The 18,435-nt window shown below is 36.7% G+C and overlaps 1 protein-coding gene across 5 annotated transcripts in view; it reads right to left on the bottom strand.

Annotated features, from left to right (window-relative positions):
• Window positions 1-18,435, bottom strand: part of LOC127444835 (GRB2-associated-binding protein 1-like) — a 147,718-nt gene that overhangs the window by 106,020 nt on the left and 23,263 nt on the right. Inside the window, exon 1 of one of the 5 annotated variants that reach the window (XM_051704398.1) lies at window positions 665-759. The exons of the other annotated variants lie outside the window; for them this stretch is intronic. The gene's annotated coding sequence lies outside the window, so the exon portion shown is untranslated. Of the gene's footprint in view, window positions 1-664; window positions 760-18,435 lie in introns of those variants that run through there. 5 annotated transcript variants of the gene reach the window in all.

Raw genomic sequence — 18,435 nt, 5'->3', positions numbered from 1 at the left:
ATCACGAAAAAAACAAAAAAAAACATTTAGTACCAAGACACCAAATCATGCCATTAATGCAATCAAAACAATGCTTTCACCAACCTGATTTCCTATCCTCAGTCATCCAATTCAACACTGAAAGCTATACTGAATGTCCAAAGACTCTAGAGGTGATGCAGGCTTGACGAGACAGCCGCAAAGTGTATTTGGTTTGCATTTTGCCCTGCAGTGCCTGCAGTCCAGCACTAATGTGATTTGGCCATGGCCATATTGGCTAATGGCAGGAGAGGTTCCCTCTCTCCATTAACGAGGCTCTAATATAGTTGCTCTCAGGAAGCCAACGTGTTACATAAGAGAGGTTTCAAAAACAATTCCAACCTCTTCCGATCTCTTCCACGTCTGGTCACGGGACTGCAAAGCCAGTAAACACAACGATGTGCACACTAATGCACAGACAAAACCACAAACGCTCTTAAGTGGACTTTAAAACGAGAGAGTCCTCTTTGTAAGGGAAGTGCAAAACATTGTAGAGAAAAATATTTAAAATAATTAAATATAGTTACTACAGCTGTTCCAACACAGTTTATCGTCTCAAAGCCCGTGGAACACGTGGCATGCTGGACCTGGAAAAACAAGTGAAAGCACAAAATAGCATCCCTCTACTGACTTGCTTTGCATTTACCTGTTGAGGTTGACTGTTGGTAGTCCCGAAGTTTAAGAAAACTGATCTTGCTGTTACACTGTTGATGTTCTCAGTCTATGGAAGTTCTGTCTCACATTTGCTCAGCTAATCTGCAACTCCCTACTCCAATAACCCCTGACCTACAGGAAGTAGACACAATAGACTGAAAATAACGAAAGGCCACCCCTCCTCCCTCTCTTCTTTTTCCTATACTCCACCTTCCCTTGGACGACAACAACACCCTTTTCTACACTGTGCTGAAGAAAGGCTGCATGTCAGCCCAATAATACCTGTCGATGCTGCACCCTGTACCTCCACCAGGATTGCACAAGAGCTCATTGGGTCTTTTCCATACACAACATAGCAATACACAAGCTGTCAGAGCATTTTAGTTCGGTTTCTGTCCGCATCTGTGGAAAACTGCATATCCAAGAACCGTTCCTGGAAACAAAAATTATAAAGATGTTATTATTATATTTTTAATAAATGACCTGGTTCAGAATAATAACTGGTTCTTCATTCCCAACCCTAGTAATGACAGGTCACAGGAGAATTCATACTGCTCTGCAAGTGTGTGTACCCACTTCTAGTGTTCCTCACTTTTCGCCCGTAGCATCTTGAAATAATGCATAATGTCATCCCAGTCACCATGCATAATCCAATCTCAGGCCAAAGCCGACCACAACAAATCACATTTGGTGCTCAGGCAAGAATTTATTTGAGACAAATCTATTCGGCCTATAAGCCTTAAGAAGAAAGAGGTACAGGAAATGGAGCCACGGTATAGTAGAGATAAGGAAAAAGTGACCACATACCAGAGTGTCCTTCACACGCTTCTCTTGCACTGATTAGAGAAGTCCCAAACAATACCAGCTCTAATGTTTGCCACTCAGTTATTTACGACAGCCATATAACTCTGCAGAAAAGGAAGAATTCTTAAGTTGCGATAAGATGCATGCCACACTGTCAATTTGTTCAACCATGAACATTACTGTCCCAAATAGTGTTGTCAAAAGCACTGGTACTTCGGTACCAAGTCGCTACTAAAATAAAAAAAGATGTAACGATACCAGTGTTTCTGCAGTACTGGTAGTACCGAGCACCGACTCTATCCGGTACCAGCATGACTGGCACACAACTATTTTGACTACTCCTTTTACACTGAAATGGACAATTAATCAAATTAAAATCATAACGTCCTAGTGTGATTTATTACACTGCTAAAGGCTGCAATCTTAGCGTGGATGAGCTGCTTATTTTAAATGAATGTATAAATCCGACCGCTCATACACTGGAAACTCCACAGACACTGAGAATCATTCACGTTGTATCAGATGACAGAGCAGAGCACTAATCCACAGTAGAGTGTGTATTACATGTAGACTATATATTTACATACAGTAATTAATTCACAACATTTGCGTTTTAATATCAACTCAACTTTATTTATATGGCATTTAAAACAAGTTGACCAAAGTGCTTCACAGTAATAACATTTATAACATAATATTTCAAAATTACCACTTACACAAACACCAGTAATCTAAAATACAATCACTCCAAATCTGTGTCCATCATTTCATTTGTCAGACTCAAAGGCCAGTGTAAAGCGATGAGATTTCAGATGTGACTTAAACGTCTTCAATGATCACACTGGAGCTCTGTCCGAAATCGGCCCCTATCCACTATATAGTGCAATATTATGGGTGTCAACTATTTTGTAGTAGTGTCCGAATTTGTTCCCTACATCTCGTTCCCTACATTTGTTCACTCATTCTTACCCACAGTGCAATCTGATTGAGGGTACAGTCGATGTACACTCGCCGATGCTATCTTGCTCATAATCCAACATGGGGAGTACGGAGTACTGACATGCCGGGTTAGAGCACGTGAGCAGAAGAAAGCGAGTGTGTGAGCAAGAGAGATAGAGGGAGCGCGATAGATACCAGTTTACAGCTTCGTTTCATTCCTAGAGTTTTACTTTTTGCCATATCAAAACTTGATTAAAAATAACATGATAAAATATAGCGATCCAAAATCATACAGACAAATTGAACAATTTATTATTTATTTTAATTGATATATTAGATGATATATTGAATCATGCTTTTTCATAATAAAAGCATGATTCAAAATAAAATCTAGATGCCTGAAATTGAAGACATTTTTACAAATAGATTACTACTGTATAGTAAAATATTCACTGTGATAATAATAATAATTATTATTATTATTAGTAGTAGTAGTAGTAGTATAGTTAAGTAATAATGACAAGCAAGGCTGCTGTTGATTGAGTGCAAAGAATGCAAAGACTTGTAGAAAATATTCACTTGTTAAACTTTTTAAGAATTAATTGATTAGACACCATTTTGATGATGGAGTTCTGAAAAATATTTATTAAATTATTCAAAATAACTAAACTGGTGTGCTCAATAGCACATTATCATATTTTTGCTGTGGTATCGAATTTGGTATCGAGAACAGTGAAATTTTACTGGTATCGGTACCGCCTACTGAACTTTTGGTACCGCGACAACACTAGTCCCAAAGGTGTAGGCACCAAAACAGATGACTTGCGACCAGCTCTTTTCACTAATCTGATCACATCTGCACAGCAGTGCTGGATCTGGATGACTACTGGACACAGTCAGACACCCTTAAATGCAAACTGTACAGTACATGTGTAAATGGGGTGCAAAGAGTTTTGTGTTCCAATAACTTAAATTACATTTGGAGGTAGTCAGAAATGCATGTGATCACATCACATTTGTAGTGTCAACGCTAATGCGTCCTGATGCGTTCTACACAACAATGAAAGACCACATACTCACCAGTCAATAAACCACTGCAAACTAAATTTGTCTTTAAAAGAAATTTAAAGTACTTTCAAGGGGTGGGTCACAAAATACATATAGACCTATATGTACAAGACTACACTGAACATCTTCAGTATGCCCGATGTCAACAGGCAGTGACAATACACGTAATACACGTAAATATCAGGTATAAATGACAATCTGGGTCGGCTGCCCACTTGTTATTGGATCACCAGAAACAAATACCAGGTGTAAACAGGGCGTGTGTGCTGTGCCAGATCTTTCAATGTTGCATTATGGTTATATTTTTTAAAATACACTTTATATACGCTTCCTTCAAGATAATGCAGGTAATCAAAACCACCAATAGCATTTCTCTTGTGGCTTTGTGCGCACACATATTTTACAGTCTTTTCTTAACTCTGAGCAGGTGGTGAGGGGTGTGAAGTGTGTACAATGCATGATTTCAGCCCATTAGAAGCAGTGACCCTCTACAGGAGAACATCATGTTCATGAGCAGACCGGGAGAAAGTGTGCCTGCAAGTCACTAGTTAGAGTGTAAAAACATATGTGAACTTCTAATGAAGACATGAGAAAGGAAAGCTGGTCCTGCACTAGGACTTCAGGTAGATGTGATTTTTTTTTTTTTTTTTTTTTTTTTTTAATTATGATTAGGTTTGTCAGCAGAGTCGGAAATTAACCAGGTTCTTGGAGAAAAAAAAATGCCACCAAAAAAAGACTGCAGATATTGCATGTTCTAAAATTATTTGTAATTAGGATATTACAAAATATCCCTGTAGTGAATTCATTGTACATTGTTGTTTTACTATGACATCTAACATTTGATTTATTTAATTCATGCTATTGTATTCTAGGCCTAAATATTTCTGGGTTTAGTGTAGACTAGGGATGCACTGGTACAATGTTTTCTCTCCCAGTCCAATTCAGATACCTGAACTCTCTGTGTTGTTTTTTTTTTTTTTTTCTTTTCTTCTTAATCAGTGTAGAATATCTAATTAACTGTGTGGAACTGTTTGTGGGTATTCTTTTATATGTATATATATATATATATATATATATATAAAAAATTTTTAAAAAACTGTTAAGACCTCTTCGGAAAAACTTTGTTAACTAGTCTACTGGACAGTGCAGCAACAAATTTAACAGTAATTCCAGTGAAAGTCTAGAAAACAAGTTGTTTTGCAAGTTTTTTTTTTTTTTTTCAACTTGAATCTGGACTTTAAAGGATTAAGTTTTTTTTTTTTTATTCACTTTAGATGTAATGTCTGTCTGTCTGTCTGTCTGTCTGTCTGTCTGTCTGTCTATCTATCTATCTATCTGTCTGTCTGTCTAAAACTTTCAGACAAGGCTGTCAAGCCAACATCAAAGTTCGTCTAAAAACTTTATTAAGCCAATATCAAAGTTTGTAGACAAAAATCTAGTTATTATTATTATTATGATTAACTTAACATTTTATTATACAATAGTAATATATTTTATTCATAATTTCTTAACTTTTGAACCCTTTGGCTTTTATTTTGACAGTCAGAACAGTTAGGTTAGTTCACAGTCGTTTCAGTTGCTTCTTATTCAAAATCTGGTGAAATGCTCCTCCGGTGCCATTCTCAATGCATGTTACATGATGTAGCTCATGTGGAGTGTTCACATTTTGTGTGCAGCTGAGATCAGCAGTGCGTCTAGAGCCGTATGCGTGCACTTTGAGTGTGTCAACAGAGCAGCGTGCATTCACTGAAGTGTGATGCGCATACAAACTATACTAATACTTATTAAATGCAGCCTTTTGTGATTCACAAAGCTATCATTTGTTTTTAAGAGACTTTGAATAGAATGCATGAGTCATATGGACTAATTTAATGGTCCTTTAATGAAGTCATTATTGGAGCTTGAAAGTAACAACCATGACTAACACAGTGTCGGATTTGGATCGGACTCGTCAAAATGATACCCCATCCATCTAAAAATATCAGTATCGGAGCTGATACCAATCCAGGTATCGGATAGTGCATCCCTAGTTATGATTTCAATTACAGATAATGGATTCAACTGAAGTATCTGGCATCAATGGACAACATGTCATGTATCATACTAGGGGTGCACCGATCGATCAGCAACTGATCGAAATTGGCCGATCTTCATCTTAAATCCGTGATCGGCGATTTGCCGATCATGCCTAGAATCAGGGCTGATCTATTTTGCAGCACACAGGGAATCGCACATACACTGCTACTCTAATGAATGAGTGCTTGCTCAGCCCTTGAAGCATGACAGAGTGGCCTTTGGAAGGTGAATTGTTGGCAATTCTAAGCATTCACGAATTTAAACTTTCAGATATTATGTAATTCAAATGAATATGCTGTTTTGTTTTTTAAAAAATTGCAAGAATTACACATGTATGAATATTAAGTTGCTCATTTTCTAGAGTTATTATGGTAGTATTTCTGACTCGCTGCACTGTGAGCAGAAAGAGGATAAAGAGGCTGTCAACAACAAATAAACATGCATACAAATTTGAGTACACATGACAATTAGATGCTGTGTGGAGCGACAGAGATTGTTTGAGCGATCAGGAGCGCTTTTAGCTTTAATCTCTTGAACATGAGCGCTCTCTAGGTGCTCTCAATATCTCATCAGTCACTCATCCCAGCACAATTCTGTGAGGTTCCCAATTTAAATCATTATGGTCACAATACCACTAATAACAGATATAACTGTATATTACCATCAATAGCGGCACCGCATCTTCAGGCATTTGCTTAATAATTAGTGATTTGTGTTCAGGGTTGGGGAGTAACGAAATACATGTAACGGGCTTACGCATTTAAAATACAAAATATAAGTAACTGTATTCCACTACAGTTACAATTTAAATCGTTAGTAATTAGAATACAGTTACATTCAAAAAGTATTTTGATTACTGAAGAGATTACTTTGCATTTTATTGTCATTTGTTTCATTTAATATTTAGTCCTTTCAGATGGAAAACATTTATACATATAAATGATGCGATCCAAAGTGCATTTGAACAGCGGTGAAACACTTTCTTATGATGTGTTACATTCATACGAGCAGACAAGAGAAGTACGTTTGAAGTAAGTTTGGAGCAGAAGAAATAGAAATAAAAATTGTGTAAATTGTCAGCTTTACGCTAAGCTAAAATGCTATTTCTAGCCATTTTACATGTACGTTACCAGGCACAATAATTTTTTATTTTTTGGATCATCACGTTGGATCATAATTTCTTTTTTTCTAGTAAGACCTTTGATATTAGGGCAAAAATCTTATTCTTGATAATAATTTTTGTATTGTTTTCCTGTAAAAATATCTAAAAATCCTTAAAATAAGATCAATTAGATTGATCTTGTTTTAGAAACAACACTGCATAAGATATTTTGGTTTTTCAGAGAATATATTTTTAACGTGTATTTTGTCTTACTGTACCTGGCAGAGTTTTTATAGTCAAAAAACAAGTGAAAAAAATCTACCAGTGCTGAAGAAGTAATCCAAAGTATTTAGAATACATTACTGACCTTGAGTAATCTAACGAAATACGTTACAAATTACATTTACAGCATGTATTTTGTAATCTGTAGTGGAATACATTTCAAAAGTAATCCTCTCAACCCAAGATGCCAAAGACAGTAAACAAATCATAGATATTAATGATTTCTCACTGGAGCAGTTTTAGAGCTTGTAATGGATCTATTTTTCTTATTTTTGAAAGTATCTCAGAACTATTCATAACTGTTACAAAACAAAGGTTAGCAATTCACAATTAATGTAATTTTAATGTAATTTTGGTAACACTTAATAAAATGGTTTAATTTCTTTAACATTTGTTTATGCATTAGATATCATGAACAAACAATGAACAATATATGTTTTTTTCAGCATTTATTAATCAATGTTAGTTAATAAAAATACAATTGTTCATTGTTAGTTCATGTTAGTTCATAGTGCATTAACGTTAACTAATACAACTTTTGATTTTAAAAATGTTATAGTATGTTGTAACTAACAGTAAGTCCATTAGTTCATGTTAACTACAGTAATGTTGTTAAATAATGTAAACAAATGGAACCTTTTTTGTAAAATGTTACTAATTTTACTGTGTGGGGCACAAATATGTAACTGCAGCATACAACCTGCAAAAGTGTGGCAAAGGGCACTTTAAAAAAAATTAAATTAAAAAAAATATATAATTGGTATCGGCTGATCTTAGTGTTAAAAAAAAAAAAAACGTAGATCGGTATCGGTATCTGTCTCAAATTTCCTGATCGGTGCACCACTATGTATTACAGAATGTTATAAACACATGCTTTCATAAAGCATTTTGCTTAAAAAATAATAATAATTTAAATAAAAAAAATAAAAAAAAATATAAAACTTTCAGGGGGCAAATATCACCCCTCAATAAAAAAATATTAATATCTGACCCTGTGTGTCAGTATGAAGTTTGCTGACAGAAGGAATGGGTCACAATGGTTGACTAATCGAATATTCGTCCAATAACTGACTAGTGAGGTTGACTAGTTTTTCTGTTTTTATATCTTTAGCTAAACAGCACACCGCCATACAAGATAAAGCTCTATCAGAAAATTGTCTTTAAAATAATTCCCTTTAAAGCAGATGGACATTTTTGAGTGTCCCACCACAAGCAGTGTTTTTAAGACAGCATGACAAGTTAAAAATAGTCCAAATTCATAAAACACATTCCACAAAATTGTATTCCACTTCTAGCTTTTATGAATGAAGAACAGGAGTAAGCGCTCCCTCCCCCCTAAGAAAAGCATTTATGGTCAGGTATATCTGAAACAAGCATAATTATGCAGGGCTTCCTTAAAACTGATAAGCCGAAGTCATTCAGGCAACCCATTTTGAAAATATTTAACTGACATGTTTCATCAATTTTTATTTAAAAAAAACTTAATCACATGCATCACTACTGTAATGATATCTCAGGTGTTAATGAAGACAATGGAACCTACACTTTTTTACAGGACAAGTCAGAGCAGGGCCTGTGCTAAACATAGACTCTCTTTGGCTTTCTCTTACTGCTGATTCTATACATAGAAACAGTGGAGGTCACCACAGCCTGGTGTCACGGCTGCCTTTCCCATGAGCCACTGAAATGAGCTTGCCACAAATGAAAGTAGTTAGTTTATTCAAAGACTGTGTTTAATGTAATACTGTGATTCAATCTCATTCACACTGAAGAACTTAAGTGAACTTAACTTAAGAAACTTCTGAATGACAACTAAACCGCAAGTGCTGAACTATTGTGCTTGTCAAAGTAGAAACCAGGCCACTGATCAAAAAAGCTTATTACCCGATGCAAAGCTCACTTAGGCCTCTGTTAGCTACACAGACGCTTCAGTTCAGCTAGTTCACAAATTCACTAAAATGTACTAGCAAGTATCAATGAAATAATTTTATTTATTTATTTATATACCACAATAATACCATGTTTTTTTTAATTATTATTATTATTGACTGGGTAAAAAATTTAGATTTTCCGATGCATCGCGATCTTCATTTGAACAATCTTGACTACTTTGAAGATGCTAAAATAACACATTGTTTAATCACAACATAATTCCCATAGTTCCATTTATGTTATTCCATAGTTTTTACTATTATTCTGAAATGTGAAAAAAAAAATAAATAATAATAATAATAATAATAATAATAATAATAATAAAAAAGAATGAGTGATTGTTTCAAAACTTTTGACCGGTAGTGTGAATCAAATAGGGAAATCTGTATCAAAACCCAGCCCTAACATTTATTATAAATATTAGTGCTAGGCTGATGACCACATAATAATAAAATACAGTATAAGCCATGATGTATTTATGATATAGCCTAATACAATTTAATGATACCAAATGAGATGTACATAGAACTTCTGAAAGAAATTAACATTAAACTTTGGACAAGCAGACACGACACACTTACAGCCTTACAGACACGATACGGCCAATAAACTTGCCAAATATAAAAATATCAAATATCAGCCAATAAAATGACCAGCAGAAATTATAGGTTCAAATAGGCATGCCTGACCACTTGCTAAATTTTAACAACTGGGCTAAAGGTAATACCTATAAGGTCATCCAAAAAGGCACTTCAAAGGTTACGTATTACGTCTAAGCACTAGCTGTAGAATACAAAGTGGTACAGCATGGGCTAGTCATCTGACCAACATGGAAAAACAAAAGGCATGACATCACCAAGCTTAGAGATACACAAACAGGGCAATCATTTTCACTGCCCCTTTCTTCTTCAGTTCCCTCCATCCTTGCCTCTGCCCTCCCAATTCCTGCTCTTTGTTGCTTCCTAGGGGGCGATAGTTACGCTAGCATAAAAAGGTCAGCGGGGTGGCACTTTGCCTGCATGAGTCAACTACCCTCTTCCCCATTCCAATTTCTTCTCTCTCTATCGCTCTCAATGTCACATGTCTTCGTCAAAGCTGCGTCATTCGCATTCAACACATTCTTCTGGCCTGGGTAGCTCGTTCACATGACGGGAGCACTGCTTGGGTCTGCTTGACACCCTGCCCAACAATCCCCTCTTTTTCAGTACACTGTGCACAGGGCAGCAGGGTCCAAAAGGACAGCACCACCTCCAAACATCAGGTGTCAGAAAGAAAATACAAACAATTCTGACAAGACTTTCTGTGGGTTTTTTAGTATACATAGCTACATGTAGTACAATTTGAAAGCTTGATGCCATTATCAAAAATGCAAGCACAGACAAAGGCAAATATAACAGACAGAGAAAAAGGCTGTAAATATGCATTCAACAAAGTCAATAAAGGCCCTTCAAAAAAATATTTCTAAAGGCTACAGAAGACATACAAGCTAGCAGCTGCTTATGCTTTAAAGGAATAGTTAACTTAAAAAAAGAAGTCTACAATAGCTTTGTATGAGAAACAGACCAAAATTTAAGTCATCATTCATTAAGAACCTTCCCCTCTACCCGAAATGGAGTACAAAAAATGGTGCATCAATGGCATTGACAGCAAACGCCATTGGTTCTTGCATTAAACCTGCACCACATTTGAGAGTCTCTTGAGCTGTAGCAGAGGGTAAGATTGTCAGTAAATATAGAATTCAATATCAGTCTTTCCCTCATACATAGTTATCATATGGCATCAGAGGACTTGGAATATATTAGGCTATTTTTATGATGTTGTTTTTTTTTGTTTTTTGAGCTTTGCATTATAAAAAAATCACCATTCACCTTTAGGACTGGGTAAAATTTTCAACAACCTCGACATTGATTCGTAAATCTCAGCATCGATCTTTAACTCTCTCAAAAACCCACTACTGCAATAAGATAAAATCGCTCGCATTTGCAACCTAATTTAGTGCTATGCGACTAAAAATGTCTACGATTAACCACTGGCTGGTAAATTTTAGATTTTACTCACCAGTAATTGTGTAGCATAGCTATGAAGGAGTTCAGCAGCGAGATCCTTTCACTGTGTGTTGAGAGTAAAAGTTTGGTTTGATGTGTAATGTATGTCCAAGACAAGATCCACGCAATCCATTTGTCAATCAATAATGTCTCTTTTAATCCCTTTTCTGATCTTTATGTCAATTGTTGATTAAAAACATAAAAAAAGAAACATTTAATTCTAATCACACATAGCACAAGGAAAAGCCATTATGAGTCCTCTCTCGTTAATTTTTCTTTTTTTTTTTTTTATAGAGACAGTAGCGGTTTTGAACACGTGTTCAACAAATCAATGTAAATACTTGTAAACAGTACAAATTATGCAATTAAACAATAAACATGTACAAAAATATAATATATACAATATGATACCATATTTATTTATGAAATGCAGTTGAAGTCAGAAGTTTACATACAATTCCTGACATTTAATCGTAGAAACATTCCCTGTCTTAAGTCAGTTAGGATCACTACTTTATTTTAAGAATGTGAAATGTCAGAATAATAGTAGAGAGAATGATTTATTTCAGCTTTTTTCATCACATTCCAAGTGGGTCAGAAGTTTACAAACACTTTGTTAGTATTTGGTAACATTGCCTTTAAATTGTTTAACTTGGGTCAAACGTTTTGGGTAGCCTTCCACAAGCTTCTCACAATAAGTTGCTGGAATTTTGGCCCATTCCTTCAGACAGAACTGGAGTCAGGTTAGTAGGCCTCCTTGCTCGCTCACGCTTTTTCAGTTCTGCCCATACATTTTCTATCGGATTGAGGTCAGGTCTTTGTGATGGCCACTCCAATACCTTAACTTTGTTGTCTTTAAGCCATTTTGCCACAACTTTGGAGGTATGCATGTGGTCATTGTCCATTTGGAAGACCCATTTGAGACCAAGCTTTAACTTCTTGGCTGATGTCTTGAGATGTTGCTTCAATATATCCACATAATTTTCCTTCCTCATGATGACATCTACTTTGTGAAGTGCACCAGTCCCTCTGGCAGCAAAACATCCCAACAACATGATACTGCCACCCCCATGCTTCACGGTTGGGATGGTGTTCTTCAGCTTGCAAGACTCACCCTTTTTCGTCCAAACATAACAATGGTCGTTCTGGCCAAACAGTTAAAGTTTTGTTTCATCAGACCAGAGGACTCTATAAAGTAAGATCTTTGTCCTCATGTGCCCTTGCAAACTGTAGTCTGGCTTTTTTATGGCAGTTTTGGAGCAGTAGCTTCTTCCTTGCTGAGCAGTCTTTCAGGTTATGTCGATATAGGACTCATTTTACTGTGGATATAGATACTTGTCTACCAGTTTTCTCCAGCATCTTCACAAGGTCCTTTGCTATTGTTCTAGGATTGATTTGCACTTTTTGCGGCAAACTACGTTCTTCTCAACAAGACAGAATGTTTCTCCTTCCTGAGCGGTATGATGGCAGCGTGGTCCCATGGTGTTTATAATTGCGTACTATTGTTTGTACAGATGAACGTGGTACCTTCAGGCGTTTGGAAATTGCTCCCAAGGATGAACCAGACTTGTGGTCCACAATTTTTTTTTCTGAGGTCTTGGCTGATTTCTTTTGATTTTCCCCTGATGTCAAGCAATGAGGCACTGAGTTTGAAGGTAGGCCTTAACATACATCCACAGGTACACCTCCAATTCAGTACACCACCTATCAGAAGCTAATTGGCTAACTGCCTTAAGGCTTGACATTATTTTCTGGAATTTTTCAAGCTGCTTAAAGGCACAGTTAACTTAGTTTACGTAAACTTCTGACCCACTGAAATTGTGATATAGTCAATTAAAAGTGAAACAATCTGTCTGAAAACAATTGCTGGAAAAATTACGTAGATGTAGTAGATGTCCTAAACGACTTGCCAAAACTATGGTTAAAAAATTTTAACATACAAGTGTATGTAAACTTCTGACTTCAACTGTACATGGATTTGTTCATTTTTTAAAGATAAAGTGTGACCAAAATGATGAAAAACAAATAAAATATAATTAGTAACATTTATAGTTTCATAATGTACCTAGTAAGAAGGTCCCCTGTATAATTAACAGCATTTGCTGGGAGAGAATTTCTTCCATACTGTATGTAAGCAAAATGGACATAAATTAAATATACCCATATGAAACGATATTGAAATTGAATCGGGAAATCTGTATCAATACCTAGCCTTATTCCCCTTGCTCGGACTTTCTACCTAACATTTTAATTTTTTTACTGTAGCAGGGAAAATACTGGGCTGTAACGCCATGAGGGTAAGAAAATTAGAAAATGTTTATTTTCCCTTTAAGGGGGAGAATTTGTTTCGAACATGTGTGAACTTCAACAAATGAATAATATGACAACAGCTTTCATTATGCAGAGAATATAACAACCTAATAAACTCAAGCATTTCTCTTAGCATTTACGGTTAAAACACCTGCTGACTGCCAGCACCTGCTCATAGCAAGACTCCAACAGAAATTCTGGAGCCACTAAACTCCAGGTGTCTTTCTCCAAGTCCTGTAAGTTCAACACAAACGTGCAATGAGGAAATGAAAGGAATCAATACTGACCTTGCGCACTGAGCAGATTTACTGGAGTGAAACTTAAATTAAAATTTTGATAAAAAAGATGATGAAGCTGACTGATAACTAATTATCAGAGTAGGTCAGTTCAAAATGAAGACTCATTAAGGCTGGAGACAAGATTCTTAAGCAGGACTACCAGTGGACAGAGGCACCCACACTACTTTCTGCTTTTCACCGCTACACACATGGACAGTATCTCTGTTGGCACAGTGCCAGGCTGGAGATATGAAGCCACATTGAGCAGCCCCTCTAATGCAATCAAGAGAGAGAGAGAGCACTCTCACAGGAGACCGCCACTGAGAGCTCTCACACACTCGCAGTGAGGGGGAAAGGTAGTCCAATGTGAGCCAGGCCTCAACAGACTCACAGTAACCTGAGAAATTACACGGGGAGGCGGCGGCATTTTACAGCTTGTCTCCAGCATGACCCCACCTACACACTAGAAGCCCACTGCGATCCAGAGTAGGGACAGGTTTGAGATGTTGTTTGGCCTGATCCACAACCAAATGAAAAGGAATAGATTACCCCAAATAAAAAAATCCATTTTTATTTACTAATGTCACAGCAGCAAACCCATGTGACTTACTTTCTTCCACAAAAACAAAAACAAAAACAAAAAAACACAATAAAAGCAATCGATACATCTCAGAATAGACATGTGCCAGCATTCGGTAATACGGTATACTGTAATAATTAACATGCACGACTGTTATGACAATTCAAAATCTTTTGTTTTATTAAATTTAGATTTTTCTGAATGCACCGTAGCCAGAGGATCATAGCTTCCATACACAAACGTGGGACTTTCATTTAAAAACAAGCCCGGAATACACCAGGTACTCCTATTTTGAAATGTCTGCACTCACAGGTGCTCTCACAAAAAGGAAACAAAAAGTGTACTCTTACAAATATTTACAACTTATTACAATATAAACACTACAAAGTAAACATTATCATATAACTAAATGAGCAGTAATTCATCAACAGAAGATAATCAGCGATAACATGTCATAAATATCCGGTATTCTGGTAATCCAGTATTATTAAAACAGACTTTTCCCCCTTTTCTCTAGCAAAGAAAACTCAACTGTGAATATGTATGTTCATGCGAATCAGACACCACGCCTCGTGCTGTGTTTGCTGTTGTGTGCAGCAAGCTCATCTAAACAGAAAAGCAGTGGAAGACAATTCTACCTGAGCAAGGGCACCTCATGGGGTCTGCCATGTTTGCATCACATGACCAGCTGAATACTACCCACTTAATCTCAGTATCTGCCCTGTTATTGGACACTTTCATTCATGGATTAAATTAATCCTGCCTTACTGTGCATAGTGAATTTCTACAATGATATTTGTAACTGAAAACTACCGTGTTTGAATTATGCTGCATCCAGGCCACTAAGTGTCAGTGTAAACCAATGTAAGCCAGTTCGACATAATTCATAAAATTACAGAGTGCACCTTTAAATGAACAATTTGCATTAATGAAAAATGGAAAACAAAAAAGAAAACAACAGCAAAAACATTTGCATTCACTGGAGCTTACATAGAACCCAATACTGACAGCACGAGACAACATAAAGGCTATCACATTTGTATCATTTCACATGTTATTATTCAGAAAAACAAGTGGTGAAAGCTTTTTATAAAATGCGCTCTTATGGTGTTCAGAGATTTAACACATACACACATACTAGTCTGATAAGCTTTCGAGTTCACTTCGCATTGTCTTTCCACCAATAAAAGCAGTTCCATGTCTGTTGGTTTGCATGACTCCAACAATAACCGAATACAAATAAAGTAGAATTCAATAAGAATTAGGGCTGGGCGATATATGAAAAATATTTTATCAATAATTGCCTTAAAAATATTGCGATATACGAATATATCGTCAACCCCCCTGCCGAGGGTCGGTGAATATTTTTGCTTTAATGATTTTGCTTTAAAAATTAAATTCATTTATTGAAACACGAAAAACAAACAAAAGATGTTTCTAAATTAAAATCGCACTTTAAACTAAACTAAAAAAAAATCAATAAAATAATGAAGTGATCAAAAAATCTTATTTAACCATCTCCCCAAATCCAAACATTTACCTTCTCCAACGGCTCCATTTGCCATCACGCAAGCATCCGTCAATGACAACAGGTGGAAAATGACTAACAGCCTACAGATTAAGAACTAAAGACAATTATAAATGTAAAGATAATAATAATCATAAAGTATAATAAATTCCCTTGTGTTCCCAAAATAATGCTGCCATATGTGTGTTCTTATCGGATTTGTGTTTGCCACACCTGGAGTCGCGAGTTCGATTCCAGGGTGTTCTGAGTGACTTCAGCCAGGTCTCCTAAGCAACCAAATTGGCCCGGTTGCTAGGGAGGGTAGAGTCACATGGGGTAACCTCCTCATGGTCGCGATTAGTGGTTCTCGCTCTCAATGGGGCGTGTGGTAAGTTGTGCGCAGATCGCGGAGAGTAGCATAAGCCTCCACATGCGGAGTCTCCGCGGTGTCATTCACAATGAGCCACGTGATAAGATGCACGGATTGACGGTCTCAGAAGTGGAGGCAATTGAGACTTGTCCTCCACCACCCGGATTGAGGTGAGTAACTGCGCCACGACGAGCCACTGGCTCCTAAACTGAACCACTGAGGAGCCAAATGGCTGTTTTTAGTCACCAAACCACAGAATTACTCAATTTAGATTGCTGTTCAGAAACAAGATAGAAAGCCGAAGAAAAGGAAGAGAGCTGATAACCCATTAATTGGAAGTTTAATAAACAGTATATATAGTTGAGAAGATAAGTTTGCATTCCCTTTTGTCTCAAATGTTCACACCCCTTTCAAAATGTGTACAAATATAAGAGATAAAATATTTTTTTATTTAGTACTGCTCTTCAGAATCTATATTATAGATAATTACATAAAGTATGCATATAGTAGTGTGTTGTATTCTTAAGCATCAATGAATGATTGCACCTTGTGTAATAGTTGTGTACAAGTCCCTCAATTGTTCTAAGTGTCAAAAGCTTGATCTCACATATGTACACTGTCGGCCAAATGTTTGGAATAATGTACAGATTTTGCTCTTATGGAAAGAAATTGGTACTTTTATTCACCAAAGTGGAATTCAACTGATCACAATGTATAGTCAGGACATTAATAACATGAAAAATTACTATTACAATTTGAAACAAATTCTCAGAACTTCTTAAACTACTTCAAAGAGTCCTCATCAAAAAATCCTCCACATGCAGCAATGACAGCTTTACAGATCCTTGGCATTCTAGCTGTCAGTTTGTCCAGATACTCAGCTGATATTTCACCCCACGCTTCCTGTAGCACTTGCCATAGATGTGGCTGTCTTGTCGGGCACTTCTCACGAACCTTACAGTCTAGCTGATCCCACAAAAGCTCAATGGGGTTAAGATCCATAACACACTTTTCCAATTGTCTGTTGTCCAATGTCTGCGTTTCTTTGCCCACTCTAACCTTTTCTTTTTGTTTTTCTGTTTCAGGGCTTTCTGCTTTTTCTTTGCAATTCTTCCCATAAGGCCTGCACCTCTGAGTCTTCTCTTTACTGTTGTACATGAAACTGGTGTTGAGTCGGTAGAATTCAATGAAGCTGTCAGCTGAGGACATGTGAGGCATCTATTTCTCAAACTAGAGTCTCTGATGTAGTTATCCTCTTGTTTATTTGTACATCTGGCCTTCCACATCTCTTTATTTCCTTGTTAGAGCCAGTTGTCCTTTGTCTTTGAAGACTGTAGTGTACACATTTGTATGAAATCTTCCGTTTTTTGGCAATTTCAAGCATTGTATAGCCTTCATTCCTCAAAACAATGATTGACTGATGAGTTTCTAGAGAAAGCCGTATCTTTTAGGCCATTTTTGACCTAATATTGACCTTAAGACTATTGCATACTGTGGCAAATCAAAAACAAAGACAATGTTATATATGGGAGAATCAAATATCCGCCACTCCTTTTACCATGATGATTCAGATAGATCGCTAATTACAGCCCTAGCAGGCCAAATGTGTTTTCTATGAGAGTAATTTGTATTAATATGACAGGCAGAGTCAATCTAGAGTGTCACTACAACAACTAAAACTGAGTTCCCACACTCCTCTGTTCTTGCAGGTCCTACAGCCTACTCATATCACTCTCTTTCAAACACCTCCTCTTAATGTACTCAGGCCATTACTAGGCTGTATTCCAAACAAAGAGAGAGAGAGAGATCTACAGCCATCTGGGATCCATCAGCAATGGTAACACAGCAGTACAGGAAATAAAGAGATAGAGAGAGAGAGAGAGAGAGAGAGAGAGAGAGAGAGAGAGAGAGAGAGAGAGAGAGAGTGGGGGGGTTTTTGGGGTGAATGTGTCATTCAGTCAGCACCCTAGTTTAGTAGTCAGTGCGCTGGCCAGAGAGATGTCCAAAAGTCTTATTTTCCAAGTCTTATCATCCCTAATGTGCATGAAATAGAAAGAATCCTGCAAACACTTAAGTATTACACTGGAATTTAAGTTACAAAATAACTTAACGTAATTATTTTCATTTGCTTATTAACTTTTGTATGTATTTTAGTTCACCCAAAATGTTTTACAGCAAAAAATGCCAGATATGTTTTAAAGTACAGCATCATAATTGTGTTGCAGGTATTTGAGTCATCATCAGTTTACCAATGTTTAATGGACCTAGGCATTTGGGTTCTTGACATACTTAATCACCACATAGGGACTAGGAAGCAGAATGAGACACAGCCAGAAATAGACAGAGAAAGAGAGAGAAAGCTGAGGAGCCCTGAAAGCTTGCATTCCTGGGCAGCATTTACCTCTGGTAAAAATAACGCTGTGAGTTAATGAGGATGGCTCTATGACCACACTAGGGCATTCAAATATAT

The sequence above is a fragment of the Myxocyprinus asiaticus genome, chromosome 8 (assembly GCF_019703515.2).
Source record: "Myxocyprinus asiaticus isolate MX2 ecotype Aquarium Trade chromosome 8, UBuf_Myxa_2, whole genome shotgun sequence".
NCBI lineage: Eukaryota > Metazoa > Chordata > Actinopteri > Cypriniformes > Catostomidae > Myxocyprinus > Myxocyprinus asiaticus.
Note: the sequence above shows the minus strand (reverse complement) of the source record. Positions and strands in the feature narration are given on the sequence as shown.